General features: G+C 37.7%; 1 long non-coding RNA gene across 1 annotated transcript in view; it reads right to left on the reverse strand.

Annotated features, from left to right (window-relative positions):
• Positions 1-11,851: 11,851 nt before the first annotated feature.
• Positions 11,852-18,818, reverse strand: part of LOC106507803 (uncharacterized) — a 638,301-nt gene continuing 631,334 nt past the window's right edge. The window contains exon 7 of the long non-coding RNA XR_014813302.1: positions 11,852-11,942. This is a non-coding gene — a long non-coding RNA (uncharacterized LOC106507803). The remainder of the gene's footprint in view (positions 11,943-18,818) is intronic.

Raw genomic sequence — 18,818 nt, forward strand, 5'->3', positions numbered from 1 at the left:
AAAGACACATGTACTCCGATGTTCATTGCAGCACTATTTACAATAGCCAAGACATGGAAACAACCTAAATGTCCATCAACAGAGGAGTGGACCCAGAAGATGTGGTACATATATACAATGGAATATTACTCAGCCATCAAAAAGAACGAAATACCTGCATTTTTAGCAACATGGATGGACCTAGAAATTATCATGCTAAGTGAAGTCAGCCATACAATGAGACACCAACATCCAATGCTTTCACTGACATGTGGAATCTGAAAAAAGGACAGACGGAACTTCTTTGCAGAACAGATGCTGACTCACAGACATTGAAAAACTTATGGTCTCCAGTGGAGACAGTTTGGGGGTTGGGGAGATGTGCTTGGGCTGTGGGATGGAAATCCTATGAAATCAGATTGTTATGATCATTATACAACTACAGATGTGATAAATTCATTTGAGTAATAAAAAATGAAAAAAAAAAAACTCAAAAATAAATAAATAAATAAATAAGAGGTACCTACAAAAAACACATATTTAATTTCCGTCTGAAATAAATAATAAGATAAATATAACTACTATCATCACTTCTATTCAAATATGTACTCGAGATAGTAGCCAGGGCAAAATATCATGAAAAATAATAAGAATGCAAAAGGAAGAACAAAAATGTCTTTTCCATATTCTATTTTATGCATGCAGAAAATCCTAAGGAAAAAATCTATGGAGAAACAATTGGAATTCATATCTGCATTTAAGATGGTCTTTGGATATAAAGTCAACAAACAAAATCAACTGTATTTCTATGTACCAACCACAAACACTTATAAAGTGAAGTTAAGAAAATTACTATTATTTACAACAGCATCAAAAACTGTGGAATACCTAATAATACATCTTTCAAAACTTACACAAAAACACAGAAAAATATAAAATATTTTTGAGAGATTAAAAAAACCTTAATATGAGGAAGAGCATATTATATTCATGAGTAAAAAAGTTAATTTTCTTCTAATTAATCCATAGATATAATAACCAGTGAAATTCCAGAAGTTTTATTCTATAGAAATTGATGAGATTCTGGAGTTCCCGTCGTGGCGCAGTGGTTAACGAATCCGACTAGGAACCATGAGGTTGCGGGTTCGGTCCCTGCCCTTGCTCAGTGGGTTAACGATCCGGCGTTGCCGTGAGCTGTGGTGTAGGTTGCAGACGCGGCTCGGATCCTGTGTTGCTGTGGCTCTGGCGTAGGCTGGCAGCTCCAGCTCCGATTTGACCCCTAGCCAGGGAACCTCCATATGCCGCGGGAGCGGCCCAAGAAATAGCAACAACAACAACAACAACAAAAGACAAAAAAAAAAAAAAAAAAGAAATTGATGAGATTCTAAAATGTATATGGACAAACAGTCAAGAATAGCCAAGACAAGTCTTAAGCAGAACGAAGTCTTAACACTTACACTATAAGATTTTTAGAACTGTTATTAAGCTACAGTAATTAAGACAATGTGGCTATATGGGTGGAAATATAAATAGACCACTGACATAGACTAAGGAGTCAGAAATAGGTAAAAAGATAAAAGTCCAGGAAAAAGACTATCTATTCAATAAACCATGTTGGTTCATTTGGGAAAACAGTAAAATTTAACCTTTTCTCACACCATATCCCTTTGGGAAAACAGTAAATTTTAACTCTCACAACATAAACAAAAACAAATTCCAGGTGGATTATATCATGGTTATGATTAATCATTATTAAATTATATTTTTATATAAAAGGTAAAGCATAAGAAAAATTACACCTAGAACATATTTAAGGCTTTAATGTATATGAATATTCCTTAAACAAGTTGCTGAATTCTCTTAACTTTTGCTTATCTGTGAAGCTTTTGATTTCTCCTTCAAATCTGAATGAGAGAGCCTTGCTGGGTAAAGTAATCTTGGTTGAAGGTTTTTTCCTTTCATCATGTTAAGTATATTCATGCCACTCCCTTTTGGCCTGCAGAGTTTCTGCTGAAAAATTTGCTGATAACCTTATCGGGGTTCCCTTGTATGTTATTTGTTGCTTTTCCCTAGCTGCTTTCAATATTTTCTCTTTGTCTTTAATTTTGGTCAGTTTGATTAATATGTGTCTTGGGGTGTTCCTCCTTGGGTTTATTTTATATGGCACTCATTGTGCCTCCTGGATTTGAGTGAGTGGTTCCTCTCCTGTGTTAGGGAAGTTTTTGGCTATTACCTCTTCAAATATTTTTTCTGTCCCTTTAATACGGATGTTGTTGTGTTTAATGTTGTCCCAGCATTCTCTGAGACTCTCTTCATTTGTTTTCAATCTTTTTTCTCTTTTCTGTTACACATCTGTGATTTCCACTAGTCTGTGCTCTACCTCGCTTCTTTGTTCTTCTGCCTCTGTATTCTGCTGTTGGTTGCTTCTAATGAAGTTTTTAGTTCAGTTATTGTATTTTGCATCTCTGCTTGCTTAAGTTTTAAATCGTGTATTTCTTTGCTCAATGTTTCCTATAAATTATCCATCTTTGCCTCCAGTTTATTTCCAATGTCTTGCATCATCTTCAGCATCATTAGTCTAAAGTCTTTTCCCTGGAGGCTGATAATCTCCAGATCACTTAGCTGTTTTCCTGGGGTTTTTCCTTTCTCCCTTATCTGAGTTATAGTTCTCTGCATATTCATTTTTATAGGTATTTGGTGTGGTGTCTTTTTGCAGACAGTAGAGTTGTAGCCTCTCTTACTTCTTGCATTTGTTCCCTTTGTGGCTGAAGTTGTTACGGGGGCTTGCTGTAGGCTTCCTAATGGGAAGGACTGGTGACTGCCCACTGGTAGGTGGGGCTGATTGGTATCCCTCTGGTGGGTGGGACTTTGTCTCTGGGTGAGATTAGAGGCAGTTGTGCACCTGGGGAGGGGTCTTTAGGTAGCCTGTTTACTGACTGGGTGAGGCTGTGATACCACCTGGATTATTGTTTGGCCTGGGGTTTCTCAGTGCTGATGGGTGGGGCCATATTTTCCCAAAATGGCCACCCCCAGGGGAACACATGCTGATGAATATTCCCATGAGCTTTGCCTCCAGTGTTCTTCCCCCACAATGAGCCACAGTTTATTTTCCCAGGAAATCCTCCAAGAACAGCAGTCAGGTCCAACCCAGATTACTATGGAATCTGCTTTTCCCTGGGACCCAGTGTACATGAAAGTCTGTGTACCTTTCAAGAATGGGGTCTCTATTTCCCCCAGTGCCATGGAGCTCCTACACACAATCCCCATTGGCCCTCAATGCCAGATGCTTCAGGGGCTCTTTCTCTCAATGCCAGATCCCCAGGCATGGGGACTTGACATGGGCTCAGAACTCTCAGTCCTGTAGGTGAGTCTCTGTGATACAGTTAATTTCCAGTCTGTGGGTTTCCTACCAGGGAGGTATGAGGTTACTTATATTGCGTAATTACCCCTCCCACCTCTTGATGTGGCCTCCTCTTTGTCTTCTGGAGAAGGATATTTTTTTGAAAGTTTCCAGTCCATTTAGTTGAAGATTGTTCAGCATTTGGTTGTAATTTTGCTTTTTTATGACAGAAGTTGAGCTCCAGTCCTTCTATTCTGCAATCCTGCAGCAGCCTACTGTACTCTTCATCTAGTGCCGGCATGACCAAAACAGGAAACAATTATTCCTAATTATAAAGGAAAAGATTGATGATTTACATACATATTAAAATTAAGGTGTCCTGTTTATTAAAAGTTACTGTTAAGAGAGTGATATGTAAGCCACAGGATGGAAGAACATATTTGTCGCACACGTAACTGACTAATTATGCGTTTGTAGAATATATAAAGAACTTCTAAAAATCAATAAGAAAGGGGAGTTCCTATCATGGCTCAGTGGAAACCAATCTGACTGGCATCCATGAGGATGCAGGTTCAATCCATGGCCTTGTTCAGTAGGTTAAGGATCTGGCATTGCCATGAGCTGATGTGTAGGTTGCAGTTGCTGCTTGGATCTGGCATTGCTGTGGCTGTAGCTTAGGCTAGCGGCTATAGCTCCTCTTCAACCCCTAGCCTGGGAATCTCCATATGCCATGGGTATGGCCCTAAAAAGACAAAAAGAACAAAAAAAAAAATTAAAATCAGTGAGAAAAACGTCCCTAGACAACCAAATACAAAACTTGGAAAAAATATATTAAAAGTATTTAGGGGTATATAAATTGTAATCAGAATTAGATACTATTGCAGCTTTACTAGAATGGCTAAGATGAATTAGACTGACAATACTAGACATTGACAAGGATGTAGCACAATTGAGACTGTCCTGCACTGTTGTTGGGGTTTAAATTTATAGCACCACTCTGGAGAACTGTGCAGTAGTATCTACAAATATTCACATATACTCTGACTCAGAAATTCCATTCCTGGCTATATACCTATCAGACGAGCACATGTCTGCATCCCAAAAATGTCCTTAAATTGTGTTATTTATACTAGTCTAAAAGTGGGAAAAAAATGAATGACCACCAAAATCAAATGCATCAATAAATTGTGCTATTTTCACACAATGGACTACTGTACGCTATGAACACAAATGAAATATTGTTACGCCAAAAATGTAGATGAATTTCAGGCTGTCACTGTGAGTAAAGAAAAGCCAGACATAAAATAGCATGCATTATATAATTCCATTATAAAAATTTTCAAAGTAGGAAAAACTAATTAACCAATGAATGCTATTAGACACTAGAATAGTGGTTGCCTTTTTATGGGCAGTGTGGTTGTAACTGGAAAGGGCTCTTGGGAGCTAATGTTTTGCAATAGTTTATTTATTAACCTAGCAGTTTATACTCACGTATCTATTTTGTGAAGATTCACCAATCTGTCAATTCTCTATATTTTCTGTAACCCATGCTTTGAACTGATTTGTATTTCCCCCAATTCGTAAGCACTAAACCTCCAACATGATAGTATTTGGAGGTGGGACCTTTGGAAGATAATTAGATTAGATGACGTCATGACAATGGGGTTCTTGCCCAATGGGATTAATGCCTTATATGAAGAGACACCAGAGAGCTTTCTCTCTCTCACTCTCTGCTTGTGCACAGATGAAAGGTCATGTGAGAAGGTGGCCATCTGAAAGCCAGGAAGAAAGCTTTCACCAGGAATCCAATGATTTGGCACCCTGACCCAGGACTTCCCAGGATCCATCGTCATGAGAAATAAATTTTTGTTCTTGAAGCCAATCAGTCTATAGTATTTTGTTATGGTAGCCTGAACAGACTAAGACAGCTCAGAAGCTCCAGGAAGAGAACTACTATAATTTTAATATCTTTCATCTTCTGTGTGTAGCATTATGCTTGTCTGAAAGTAAGTTTGCGAGAGATATTTAAATACTTCCTTCCTTTCAACATGCCCTTTCAGTGAAAGTAAAAATCTCACTTCCTTTCTTTAGTTTGTCTTACAAAAATGAAATCTCATTTTATCTATCATCGAAGAAAGCTTACAATAAGTAACTGAATATACTCTTTCACATATACCCCTTGCAGTTTCACAACATCCTCTTCCTATTTCTCCTACCCTCCACTCTTTTGGATGCTTGTACCACTGGTTACAGTCTTTTAGAGAATGACTCACCTCACCTTCCAGATCAGTATTGCAATTTGGGTAGATCTATCAGAATTTAAATCTTAAGGGTAAAATAATTTGTATTCCTAGCACTGTATCATACACTTCCTTCCGTGGGCTAAAAAATATTATCTGGGATCCATTAGGTAGAACAAGGTGGTATATAAAGTTATTTCTCTAGTTGATCATATGTTATTGGAAAATTCAATCCCACATTTTCTTTTTTTTTCATTTTTGTCCTCCACTCCGGCATGTGGAAGTTCCCAATCCAGGGATAGAATCCACTCTACAGCTGTGGCAAACCATAGCCTTAACCCACTGTGCCACCAGCGAATTCCAAATTCCACATTTTATGAGGCATTCTATAATCTATAATATATCATATTCTGTAGGTTTTTCATTTTAACTCAATAACTTATTAAATATTGCCAATCTTCCTAATACATATCTTTCATTGACTGACTTTTTTCTTTTTTAGGTTTTCATTCCCTTCTAAGCCTTTTTTTGCCTCACTCCCAGCATATGGAAGTTCCTGAGCCAGGGATAGAATCCAAGCCACAGCTGCGACCTATGCCACAGCTGTGGCAACACTGGATTCTTAAGTCACTGAAATGGCCAGGAATTGAACCCACAGGAGAAACTGAGCCACCATGGAGACAATGCCAGATCCTTAACCTTTCTCAATTACTTATTTTTAGCCATTTCTGAGCAGTGCTCCTTAAAAATGTATACGCAAATATGGACTACATTTATATCTCCAATTTTAATTCTTTCAAATACCATTCCCACACTCCCACAAAAGAAAGAAAAGGGAAATTATTCAAAGCAAGACATTGGTTCTGTTATATGAACCTGCGTCTTGAAATATAAGAACTTCAAAGTGTGATAACATAGTGATTTGCATTTATGTAGCTCTTTGCTTTGCATAGTTTATCTCTTTGTATATGCATATGTATTTTATTAGTGAATTTTTGATGTGGCACAAAAAACATAAAAATTTTCTATTACCTATTCTTTAAAATACCTATATTTCATTCTGTTTTTGCATTATTAATCTTACTTCTACATCTTGGTCAGTTATCTGCCATTTGTTCTTTCAAACAATGCATTTTAAAACCACAGTGTTAAACAGTAATTGTAAATAAAGAGTACCCTTCTGCTGAGTTGTTTCTTACCTAACTTTGTGTCTTAATTGCATATTTTATTCTTTCTGGCATTTTTTTCATAACAGTGATGATCCTATTTTTAAAATAATCACAATATGTCTATTCTGAAGAGCCTTAAGTGATTACCAACTTATTGATCACAGCTAATTCTTTAGCCTCTGTTCCTAACTGGTTGAAAATCCTCTTCTTGTATTTAACCATCTTAAATTGTAGATGTTTCATATCTTTTGTACCTTGATCCTCCAAACCTCTTACCCTTGAGAAGCAACCTCATTTGGAGTGATTTTGCATCTCTCCCCCACCACACACACATTTTGACCTTTGGCAAGATTTTACCCTGAAATGTCATCATATCTCCTTTGAGCAGCATTGACAATCTCTGCTACAAGATTGAATCTCCTCCACAACAATTTCAGTTGCTGCCTTTCAATTGTTTGGGCTTACTGTTCCATAAAGCAATAAAAAAATAACAAAAAAAACAAAACCTCTCCACAGAGATAGCCTACATCCAGTTGGAGAAGGCAAACATAATCAATGCATAAAAGACAAAGGGTTAAATTTGCTTTATAGTACTGTATGTTTTGAAGAAAATCCCTCTCCCCTTCTTTTTGGCTATGCCCTTATCAACAAACATGTATTGCACATCCTAACATGTGTTGATTGATAAGCTCATTGCAGTCCCTCTTCACAAGTTTAGTGTATAAATTAGTCCTCAAAAATTATATAAAATATAATAGCCAATTTTTCATACCTACTATATTTTCTTTACTTATCACTCTAAACCAGTTTTTCTTTTTCTTTTCTTTTCTTTTCTTTTTTGTCTTTTTGCCATTTCTTGGGCCGCTCCTGTGGCATATGGAGGTTCCCAGGCTAGGGGTCGAATTGGACCCCTAGCCACCGGCCTATACCAGAGCCACAGCAATGTGGGATCTGAGCCGCATCTGCAACCTACACCACAGCTCACTGCAACGCCAGATCCTTAACCCACTGAGCAAGGCCAGGGATCGAACCCACAACCTCATGGTTCCTGGTTGGATTCATTAACCACTGAGCCACAATGGGAACTCCCCAGTTTTCTTTTTAAAATGATTGTAGATATTAAATTTTTGCATTTATTTTTTTTTTCCTAAGAAATCTCTTCTTACACCATCCCTATGACTCTATTCTTTCAGTAGTTCTTAATAATGGACTTGGCATCAATACTTGTAAGTTAATTTCTTTAATTTATTATTCACTACCCTGCTGTTATGCTGGACCATTGTTTCCTATTAGGAAATCTATTGCTTCATATGTACAGAGTAGAGGATATTATGGAGTTTCTTAATACCATTTTTTCACATCAGACATTATATAGCAGGTCGGAATAACCTCAGATAGTCCAGAACAAGAGATCTGGTTAAACCAGAAGTTTGGCAAGAACATGGCAAGGTGTACAAAGAAAGGATACAGTTGGCTTATAATTGGCATGCAAATGCCATAGATCTAAGTAGAGACACAAAATCCAGAGTCTACGTGATCACAGTCAAGTTTTCATTTAGATCGGTGATTTACCCACAGGCATTCTGGTTGCAAGTGACAAAAATCTTAATCAAATTTAGTTTTTAAAAAATGCTAGCACAAATAGACTCTTACTGGCTTCAGAACTGTATATAACCATGGGTTCAAGTAATATTTCCACTTGCCTTAAGAACTTCTTCAGACGAAAAAGTGTTCAGAGCACTCAGACTAGGAGGTCCCACTGAGGACTTGATCCAGGTTGAGTCAGGGGCCTGTTTCTGAAACAAGTGCAGTGCATGTGGTGTGAATAGTGCAGTGTCAGCCCTACCCCAACCTGTGTGAAAAGCCTTCCTTCACAAGGGACAAGTGGTCCTGTTAGCTGAAGAGGGTAGGGGCACTGGGAAGAGAAAACCAACAGATATGCAGTAGCTGGCCAAATTCATTATGGTTATAACCAAACATGTCAGAGGAAGTAGAAACCAGTTTTATAAACATTTGACTACTAGTGGGAGGCAGAGACAAAGAAACACTGGCTACAAGGGGCCAGAACCTAGATAAGAAAGGAGGCTTGGTTGGTATCTCCAGAACCCAAAGTCAGAAGCATTGACCAAAAGGGGTCAGAACCATGGCAGAAGTGTGTGCGATGGGTATGGAAACAAAATGCAATTGACACTGATCATCGACCAATATCCCTGGAGGCATAGGCTCCTCAGTACACTTCCTCCTCTAGCTGAAATAGAGTATGGGTGGAATTAAAGTCACAGACTAAGCAATTAGGGATACATTCTTAGAATGGAGGAATAGTCACAAGCCTCCTGATAACATGGATTTTCCCTTTTAAAATTCCTCACTCACTGCCAGGGAATTAGATGGACCTATCAGATAAGTCCTATCAGCAAATATACTACTGCTCCAAATAAATGTCAGTGTTCTTTTTTTTGCTTTTTTTTCCCAAGTTGGTGTTTGTCATAGAGGAATTTGTTCTGTAAAAATCCATATACCCCCACTTAGTTAAGAAATCTATATTCCTTTTTCCTTTTCTAATCAGGGCATAGTTGATTTACAGTGTGGTGCCAATTTCTGTTGTATAGCACAGTGGCCCAGTCATACATACATATACATTCTTTTTCTCATATGATCTTCCATCATGTTCTCTCCCAAGAGACTGAATATAGTTCCCTGTGCTATATAGGAGGACCATTCTAAATGTAATCATTTGCATCTACCAACCCCAAACTCCCAGTCCATCACTCTCCCTTTCTCCTCCCCCTTGGCAACCACAAGTCTGTTCTCTACGTCCTTGAGTCTCAAGAAACCTATATTCTTGCATCAACTTTTAAACATTATTTTCACGCCTTGTATATTCATTACTTTCTTTTGTTCCTGGTTTTCTGGGGTTCACATACTATTCCAGCTTTACTAATTATTTTAGCTCCACTGAGTAATCATAGCCAAATTTCTGAAGTTCTCTAAGTATTCATATTTTCATCTGTAAAGTGGGAATGATGCCTGTGACCAACTCAGAACTTCGCCTTGAGGATTTCTAAAGCTAATCTGGGTCAAACGCCCAGCACAGAAGCTGGCCATTAGTAAACACATGTTTGATTTCTTCTCTATATAAAAAAGAGTGACAAAATGACTCACGAGCTATATCTTTTTCACACAATGGCTAACATGGCGCCTGAATTACCATATATTGAATTAGAATTACACGAAGACAGAGTCTCAGCTGAACACAAAATGCTGATAAACTGATGGGTCAGCGCCTCTGAGTTATCTATTTTCATGAGTTCATAAATGAGGGAGGCCTGGGGAGTCTTTCAGAGGAATAGGAAATGAGAGACAGAAGAATCGGAAATGACAGGATGGAGACTTTTCTCAATTGGGCCTGATATTCCAGGCCCACGTCTGTGGTAGGAAGAAAAATATTTTAAATGCGATTTCTTCATAAGGGGCTTAATGAGACTCAGACACAAACCATACTATTTCTAGGGCCCAGATGACAAAAGTGTACCACAGACTTGGAGACATGAGCTTTATACAGATTTTTTCACGATCTGTACTCGGGCTGAAATTGAAGGGCAGTTTGTCCCTGGGAAGATACGGCAACTTAGGGAATGTGAGGAGATCAAGTTCAAGGACAGTGCTGCTCAAAGTGTGGTCCCAATCCATGAGCTATTCATACAGAGTGAAGACAGGCATTCTGAAACTTTGGTAGAAATTTGACATTGCTATGGCATTCAAGAATATGCTATTTTTCTGGAAATTCACTTTTATTGTCTTTTACAAATGTATTGGTTTTATGTCACATTAGAGTCGAAAACTCTTCCTTCAGCACAAGTAGTTTGAGGAAAACTGCTCTAGGGGATGTTCTGGGTATGACTGGAGATCACTGTCAGCTCTGAAGGGGGCAAGTCACTCCCTTATCTGAGTTTCTGATAGTGAATATCAGTAAAAAAACTGAAATGGGAAAGCTTGAATGAATTTTTCCCTGAGCACATGTGTGCTGAACACAAGGGTTTTGACGACTCACTGTGTGCAAGCCCAAGTAAAACACGAGTTAGTCTTCACTGTAAACATGATACCCACTAGATTTGCAGAAAGAACTGCGAGAGACTTTGGCTTGAGAACTGAGATCCTGCAGCAGGAGATGCGGGGCCATGAGTCAATAAAATTTGGATTATTAATATCTCTTTTGGATTATTTGCTCCTGCCTAGAAATGTGGGGGTACTATCATATTATTTTCTATTAGTGTCTGTGTGTAGTAAAATGATAAGTAACAGTTGAACTGATTGTTGCAGGAGAAACAAAACAAAACAAAATAGCTGATTGGTCATCCCAGTAAATAATAGCGCAAAGTGTAATCTAAGCACCTCCATGGGCCAAAGGAGAGTCTGAATAGGAGGAAATCAGAGAGTGTAGTGAGCGAAGGACACCAGGAAAGAGTTACTGTTGTATTTATTTGAGTATGTAAACCAGATCTGAGAAAAGAAACCAGAAATCAGAAATAATGTATAGCTTTTTCCTCGGTTAACTCTATCATAAAAAGGGAAGTGGATTGCAACTAGGGGGGTTATTAAAGGATCTCACAAACTAGAGGAAGAAAATTATGGGTGAGAGGTAGGTAGATCTCAGGAGCATAGATCCTGGTATCCAAAATATGCAAATCTTAAACCCTGAGATAAATCCTCTTCTCCTATGAGGTGGTAATTTCATAGGTGTATTAAGTAATTTCAAAGTAAAGAAAGTGAAGAAATGAACCCTAACTTGGTGAAATGTAGGAGTTTCATTGTTTGATGGTAAAGGACATGAGCCTCGAGATGAGAAAAAGATTTTCAGGAGACTGAGTTGAGTGGGTGGGAAGAGCCTATTCGACAAGGCTGACTTTGTAACCACTAAGTTACTTGAGATCTCTGTGCTTATGTCCTCCTCTCTAGGAGATGACTAATAATAGTAGTGATTTTATAGGCTTAGTTACAGAAAGAATGGAGTACATATTGAGAAAGTGGAAATTAGTCCTGCTGGTGATCACATGTTCCCAACAGAATGTCAATGCAGATATGATGAGGTCAAGAGGACGGAACGTTTTCAACAGGACACATACAAGGCTACATTCCAATGCACAATAACTAAAATCTTCTGAGAGACTGCTGCCTTTCACCAATGATATTCCAACTCTGCTTTGGTTCTTCTTCCTGAAAAAGATAACAGCATTCAATTTATAGACTAGTTCTCACAATTCTAACCCTTTCTGAGCATCAACCAGCATAAACAAACCCTCTAAAATACCCCCTCCTTATTCTCACAGCAAAGTACACAGGGGATCTGTGGAACACATTTTCCCTTTGCTGCAGCGAGCTAAATAGACCTTACTTTTTTTTCTCCCCCTTTTTCTTGACTACAAGGTTGAACTCCATGGCCCTCACTGGTATTTAACAACAAATCCTTTACAATAGAGGAGGCAATGAATAAAAAGACTACATGCTGTCATGCAAGAAGGCCAAGGATTCGCCTCCCATTTCACAAATGAGAAAACTAAAATGGACCTAAGGAAGCAATTTTCTTCATATGCAGAATATCATAGTAAATGATAAACCTCAGGATTAGCCAAATATACAAATCTGGTGTTTTGACATTATCGTAAAGAGTTTTTGTCAAGAAACTCAGCTTGAAAAGGATAATGGAAGAGATAATAAAGGGCCAGAGTGGACGAAAACAAATACCTAAAAATTGCAAAGCAAACAGAGGATACCTGGCCAAGGTGTTAGTCTAAGCCTATTACTCTACTCAATGCCATGCTAACAGTTACCTCCACTCTCATCCCAAATGCTCTCAGTTCTTTTCAGCTATGAGTGACTTCACTTCCTAAACTAACTCTTATGAAAAGGGTTCTTACAGAACCAAGAACTTGCTTTCTTCTCCCCTTCTGGATATACAAAAGGAGAAAGTCTAGCTAGTTAGAAGTGAAGACAAAAGTTCAGATCTCCTTACTATGCAGTGCTCTTCTATGATAAAAAGCAAGCTAATTAGTTCCTGTGTTGTGAATTTTATACATCTTCATTCATGAACATGTGTCTGCCTTCTGCAAGAACAGTACATACTTTTGCCAAAGGTTGACCAAAACAGGCACTAATTTTTAAAATCCTATGTGCAGACCCTGTGCCTCAAGAATTTTAGCTTTTCTCAATAGCTTCATCATGCAACTTTTAACTCTTCCGTTTAAAAATCCTGTAACTTCTATATCTTAAGGAGAGTACCACACTCTTCACCCAGCTGGTCTCTCTTCAATAAATAATGAAAAAAATAAAGGAAATTTATTTTTCACTTGATTTATTTAGTAGATTGCTACATCACTTTCACCTCAAGTTTTACAATATTTTAGCATATCTACTAAGGACACTCTATTTTGACTATCTTTGCTAAGTTACATTACCTTTCCTACACACACCTCATTAATTCCTTGACCTTTGCTGTTTTTCTCATGGTCCTTCATAATTTGTTCATCAGTATTTCCATTCGCCATCTCTCTAGTTATATGTAAACAGTATATGGTTTTCACCCTCTTTTGTAATCCTAGAAATGAAATCTAGTAATCTAATAAACAAAGTGCTTCTCATTCTTTGATTTCATACGTTAGGTGTCGACCTTAACTTGCACAGTTATAAAGAAAATCTATGGAAGCCAAATCATTTTTTCCCAAGTATCCTTTCCCCAGTTAATGACAATATTAATATTTATATTTATCCTAAATCGTACAGCTGTAAAATAGGGATGGAAAATATTTGGCAACAGGGAATGTTATCCCTTGCCTATGGCAATGGTTTGTATGGCTCTTAAGAAAATCCAGCAGTTTATGAGTTCCCTGGTGGCCTGGTGATCCAGCACTGCCACTGCTGTGGCTCAGATTGCTGCTGTGACATGGGTTCAATCCCTGGTCCACAAACTTCCATATGCTGCAGCCAAAAAAAAAAAAAAAAAAGTCAACTTTGGTGTTCCCACTGTCACGCAAGGAATTGGCAGCACCTCTGTAGCACCAGGATGCATGTTTGATTTCTGACCTGGCACAGTGGATTAAAAGAATCTGGTATTGCAGGACTAGCAGCAGCAGTTTAGGTCACAACTGCAGCTCAGAGAAAAAATCCAGCAACTTTCCCCCTACTTCTCAATAAACCCATATCCTACTCCTGAGAAGTCACAAAGTTCAGCTCTTTCAGGTGTTTTTCTTCTGATATTTACTTCTTTTTTAAAAGTTTTTTTAAATTGAAGAATAATTAACTTACAATGCATTAATTTCTGGTGTACAGCACAGTGATTCCACTATACATAACATATTTTTATTTATATATATATCTTTTTCATATTCTTTTCCATTATTGTAGGATATTGAATTCTTTTCCATTATTATAGGATATTGAATAGTGTCTTGTGCTATGCTATAGGACCTTGTGGTTTATCCATTCTAATATATGTATATGTATATGTATATATATATATATTTGCTTTTTAGGGCCACACCTGCAGCATATGGAGGTTTCCAGGCTAGGGGTCTAATTGGAGCTATAGCTGCTGGCCTACACTACAGCCACAGTAACGCCAGATCTGAACCGCATCTGTGACCTACACCACACTTCACAGCAATGCCATATCCTTAACTCACTGAGTGAGGCAACTTCATGGTCCCTAGTTGGATTCGTTTCCAACGCACCACAATGGGAATTCCTGGTTTATCCATTCTAATATAATAGTTTGCCTCTGCTAAACCCGCACTCAATAATTCCCTTCCCCATTCTCCTCTCACTTGGCAACCACAAATGTGCTCTCTATGACTGTGAGTCTTTTCTGTTTTGTAGATAAGTTCATCTGTGTCACATTTTAGATTCCACATATAAGTGATACCACATTATCTCTGTATTTTTAAATACTATGTGTTTATTGATACTTGTTCTTAGTGGTGATGGTTTAGATCTCTCAAATACACCCTGATGCATGCCAGTCTTCTCCCCTCATCCACCACATTGCAGCTCTATCATAATGTGTACTTACACCAGTGCTGAGCACTTACCTCCCATGAGTGTATCATTTTAATTCATAGCTAAGCCATGCATTTTAATATTACGGCACATTTTTGCACAATTCATTGTTCTTTGTACAATTAGCATTGAACCTTTTTTTATTTGCTTAGTTTTTCATGAAAACATCATTGATGTATTCCCAAACTCTCCAGTGAGATCTCCACTGAGTCCCCAGAAGACAGTAGAGGCATTATGTGAGAGGATGGAGGCGCTTCAGTACTACTATCCCAGATGGGGCTGAGTCATGACAGAGCATTCAAATTCCTTTTGTTGAGCCACTGGCATTTGAGAGTAGTTTGTTAACAGAAATCAGCTTTTCTTGACTAACAGACATAGTCCATTGTCTTCCAGCTCCAATATTTGCTGGCAGGAGATCTAAGGCTATTCTGATGCCTGAGTTTTATATATGACCTAATAAGTCTTCATTTTGCCCTTGTTATACACTTTTTATGGGTCTTTTTGATTCCTGCTCTGGGCAGTCTATAAGACTCATGTCATTCAATTTTTGTGCCTTTATTTTCTCTCACATCTCTTTGGATATACTATTAATTAGACATTAGAATTCCTAGAATAATTTCTTTTTTGTATTTATCTCTTTTCTATTTTATGATGCTTGGCTTTTGTTCTACATCTTGGAAGATATTCTCAAATTTAGCTTCTACACTTTTGACTGTATTTATAATTTCACTCATATTTTTAATTTTATTTATTTATTTTAGAGCTGCTCATGTGGCATATGGATGTTCCTGGGCTAGGGGTTGAATTGGAGCTACAGCTCCTGGCCTACACCATAGCCACAGCAACGGGGGATCCAAGCTGTATCTGCAACCTACACCACAGCTTATGGCAATGCCGGATCCCTGACCCACTGAGTGAGGCCAGAGATCAAACCCACATCTTCATGGACACTAGCTGGGTTTGTTTCCGCTATGCCACAATGGGCATATTTTTAATTTTTAATTTTCTGTAACTCTTTTTTTTGTTGTCTTTAAACTTTACTTTTAAAATAATCACCTGTTCGTATTTCATGAATTCACTATCTCTTGTTTCTCAGGGTTTATTTATTCAAAACCTGTCTGTTTCTCTTAACGTAAAAGCCAAATTGCTTACATTTTTCCGGGGTCCTTCTAAGACCTCACTCTCTCTGACCTTGTTTTCCCTCTCTGACATCCTTTCCCTCTGCATTTCCCTGTGCTCACGGCATTTTATCTAGTTTTCCTTCTCTGCTTTCTTCTTCTTAGCATATATATATGTAAGTAAGCTATTGGTGCCAATCAAATATCTTTGAATGGATCTTGAAATTACATCTGTATTCAATGCACTAAAGGGAAACTATCAGTTAAAACATAAAAAGGTGTTTTTCTGAGAAACCTGAAAATGTTAGGGAGAAAAATCAGTCTCTCTTCAGAACCCCCTCAATAGATAAAACATGAATTCTAATCAATGATAACATTTTCTGCCTCCAAAGTTTATTTATTTTGTTCCTTATCTTCCAATAGCAAGTTTCTGCAGCCATCCTAAAGAATACTGTACCATATGACTCAGCATAGCCTTCAGTCTTTCCTTTGTTGTTTAGATGGCCTATAATAAGATTAGTAAGACACTGCTTTCTTTATCCTTTTATTTTTGGTACTCTTTTCATTCCTTTAATCATTTAACTTTTCCTCTTTCCTTTTTGTCTTACAGCTCTTTGTCAGTTATTTAATCTCCATTTATGAGTGCTCATTGTTTAACAAATTCCAAGTTAGAGATTGTGGGAGGAAGAAGTGGAGATACAGAAACAGCCAAAAATATAATGTTTGCCTTCTATGTTTATTTACATAACTAGATTTAAAAAAAAAATCAGCCTAACTTATCAGTATTTAGAGTATATGCTATTGCTTTTTATCTTTGATTTCATTTACCTGTTTTACTGTAATTATAGATTCTTGAATTAAATATTTCCTTTTACATGCATTTTGCAAAATATACTATTCTTATACCACCTGACGATAAAGTAGGATAAAACCAGAGCATGTACAAGGGTCATACAGTACCAGGGCAAAGGCACGTTTCTGAAATTGAGGGAAATCTGCTGCAGTGGAAACTAGTCCTTGGCCCTAACCTCCTTTTGATGGAGATCTTGTTTGGTTGCCAGGAGTGCTGTCAGCAGGCTGCCGATAGCTACCAGCCCCTTTAGGAATTGCCTCACCTGTAGGAAACCATTTTGAAGCAAATTTCTTACTTGGATAGTCTGCATCCAATGGCTGATGTGTGAGACTAAAATCTGTTCATTTGAGCCCTATCCTAGACAGTTCTGAAGGGTCATCAGGCAGCAAAACTGCCATTGAGCCTACATGATATCTTGACTTCTTTTGCCCAGTCCCACTTCATTTTCTTTCCTTCCATAGCTGTTGATACAGAAGTGCTCAGAAGGCTTCAGAAATATTCAGAGAGAGATGTAAAATGAGAAGGTAGAGGTATATAAGGAAAAGCTTCCATGAGGAAGAGATGCTTTAAATAAAACTTAAATACTTAAGCTTTGGATATTAAGCAGATTTCATTAGTCAAGTTGGTTAGGCTGTGCTGTAGTAACCAATAAAATGGCTCAGTACAATAAAGGTGTATCTCTTTCTTAGGTTACATTATAATATGGGGTGATGCTTCCTCAGGATAACTCTCCTCTCAAGAGTCTAGTTCCCTCAATCATGAGGCTTCAGCCTTTTAGAATCCATTCTTCCAGGCTATGCAAATGGGGAAGAACATGCTGGAAGATGGAGCACTGGGTGTTCACCTAGATGGGAAAGTTGTAGATACCACTTTGGGCAAAATATTTGTCCTAAACCCATCACAAGATCTAATTCTCATGCAAGCGAGGAAGATGAGAAATATTTAGAAGAAAAAGGAAATGGAATTGAAGAGTGAATAGCCATTCTTGGGAACACAGGTGTAAAAGTGAAAACTATTTCTTATGGAATGAAAAGAAAGTACCAACACACAGATTTAAGAGACGGTATGATACATTTAGAAGACGGTGTAAGGAGGGGCAGGGAATGAGGTTACAGAGGTCATCTAGGACCAGCTCATAAAGGATGACATACTAAGGGGTTTTGATCTTAAGATAGACAGAAGATTGCCATTAAATATTTTAAGCAAAAGAGTGGTGTGATAAGAATTTTTGTTAGTAAGAACACTCTAGGCCTTACCGAGGACAGAATGGGAGAAGAAGACAGAACAGGACAGTAACCCAGAGTCAGGGAAGTTAATAATGCTATGTAATATATTTTCTATCATATACTCTGTTACCTGATATTAAACATGTAACTAGATAATTATTTCTTAACAGACATATTATGTGGTCCTATGATTTAAACTATATCCAAGAGATATGACATAAAACTTCTTTATCCTGTCAATTCATGACCTTTCTTTTTGGAATAATTTGTTTCATACTGAACTCAATCAGCTTGATTTAAGTTTAGCTTCATAAAACAGTATCTTAAGTGACAATTGCTTAAATAAGACTGATGTATTTTTCTCCTGCATATGAACTAATTTTGTAGATTATTACAGGCAGCACTGTCATGATGGTTTTGTGGGCATCAGGAATCTGGATTCCTTTCAGCTCACTGCCTTGCCATCCTGATCCAAGTTGGTGGTTGAAGCTTCAGCCATTACATTTGTGCTTCAACCAATAGGAAATGAAATAAAAGTTGAAAAATAGTATGCTTCTTCCATTCTTGTAAGAAGACTACTCAGAAGTTCCACATCATATATCCACTTATTCCTTAGTAACCAGATTTACACACATGATCAAACCTAGTTATGGGGAAAGTTGGTCCTTTATTTGTGTGGCAGCACACTCAGTTAAAATCAAAATTATTTCCATTTCTTAGAGAACTACAAAAAAAATTTGTTGGATATACAAAAGTCTCTGCCACTACCTTTTCAAGTTACTGTCATGATCCTTGCAAGTTTATTTCACTTACTATCCACGATCACAGTGTCCCTTTGTAAAAA

Source organism: Sus scrofa, chromosome 8 (genome assembly GCF_054392235.1).
Source record: "Sus scrofa isolate SSC_HxYL_T2T_F1_AM1 chromosome 8, Sscrofa_HxYL_maternal_Yorkshire_Landrace_v2.0, whole genome shotgun sequence".
NCBI classification, from domain to species: domain Eukaryota; kingdom Metazoa; phylum Chordata; class Mammalia; order Artiodactyla; family Suidae; genus Sus; species Sus scrofa.